A 1,884-nucleotide genomic window follows, 5' to 3' on the forward strand; every position below is an offset into this window, starting at 1 on the left:
CAGTGTTAATGTTTTGCCTTCATTTGATAACCTGTAACACATGCTATGATGACATAGGGCAAGGTTATTCCTGGTAATAATAGCTCGTATTTAGGGAAACTTACCACGTGACAGGTACTGGTCTCAGTGCTTTAAAGGTATCAACTCATTTAATCCTCACTATAACCCTGAATAATAGCTGCTAATGTTATCTTTCTTTTACAGATGAATACCTGAGGTATCAAAAGTTTAAGTAATTGGCCCAGTATTGCAGAACCAGTAAGTAGTGGAATCTAGTAGGAAGTCCAATATCTGAGCCCAACACTAGGGTTTTTCTTTGTAGAAGATTTGGATCCTTTGCTTGATTTACGATTTCACTAGGCATAAAAATATTACATTTGTAAAGCTATTTTCTGGAAATTATATAAATCAAGGGTCTTCTGAGAATCTTCTCTTTTATTCACATTTAGCTAAAAACCAGCATGAGAGCTAAATGCTGCCCATTTAGAATAAATCAAACGCTACAGCAGGAGAGGAGCCCGAAGCCACTCACCTTCCAGTGGTGAAGAGGAAATGCACAAGCACTGCGATGCAGCATGGAGGACAGAGAGCCATGAGCTGGGGTGCTGAGAAGCAATGCGGGAAAGGGTATGGGGGTGATGGTGGGAGTGGGAGGCAGGCAGTGTTAAGGGAGCAGAAGGGAGATGGACGGATTGAGAGGACAAATGAAGGTTGCAGGAAGTGGGTGATACAGGAGATAGTTCTTAAAAGATTAATAATTTTTGTAAATTTTATTGTTTATCTGAATATTAAAAAGCACATACTTGGGGCACCTGGGTGGCTCAGTAGGTTAAGTGTTTGCCTTCGTCTGGGGTCATGATCTTAGGGTCCTGGGATTGAGCCCCGTGGCTCAGGTTCTATGCTCAGTAGTGAGTTTGCTTCTCCCTCTCCCTCTGTGCTCTTTCTCTCTTGCTCTCTCTTGCTCTTGTTCTCTCTGAAGTAAATAAATAATAACTTAAAAAAAATAAAAATAAAAAGCCCACATACTCATTGCAGAAATCTTAGAAAGTACAGAAAATCATAAAAACAACAAAAAAACACACAATTCAGAAACGATCACATTTTGGGGTATTATTGCCTGGGTACAATTTCAACAGACAATGATGAAAGTGGAGACAATTTAGGGAGAACAAAGAGAGGTGGGAAAGACCAGACTGTATTGATGAACTATTTAAGTAGCTGGAACAAAAGGAAGTTAAATGTAAGCTGAAAGAGTAGCTTAGAGGATTTCATCATAGAAAACCTTAAATGTGAGGGAGCCACAAGGTGAGCAGTGGGGAGCCATTGAAGGTTTTAGTGCAAAGGAAGGATGTGTTTGAAGCCTTGCTTAAGAAAGATTAATCTGGTGGTAGCATCAGAAAAAATGGGAAAAGAGAATGATGGGAATTAAAAGCACTTAATAATTTATTACAGTGATCCAGAGGGAAAAGTTATACATGTAATCCTGAACTAAAGAAAAAATAACAAAGAAGGAAAAATACAAGACACATAATTGCAGAGATAAAGTCCTCTACATCTTGCCTAAAATGCCAATATCTGTGTGTGTGCATTTTTTACTATCTCTCATTCTATTTTCCTTTTAGGGGGGAGAGCCTGTTGCAAGATTGTAGAACATCAGTTTTGACAATTCTATAAGAGTGGTTAGTTTCTTAATTATTAAGTAAATTGTTCTATGTTTGGAACAAAATACATAAGACAAGAAAGAATCCGTTACCTTCACAAACTCAGAGACTACATTACAGAAAGAGCAAGCTTTCACAAGGATTTGAACAAAGGCCCTCCTAAGGTTAGTATTTTGCCAAAAATAAAATAATTTGTTTATAGGATTTATCAAATGTAAATCTT

This window comes from Phoca vitulina, unplaced genomic scaffold, assembly GCF_004348235.1.
Source record: "Phoca vitulina isolate PV1807 unplaced genomic scaffold, GSC_HSeal_1.0 scaffold17, whole genome shotgun sequence".
Taxonomy (NCBI): Eukaryota; Metazoa; Chordata; class Mammalia; order Carnivora; family Phocidae; genus Phoca; species Phoca vitulina.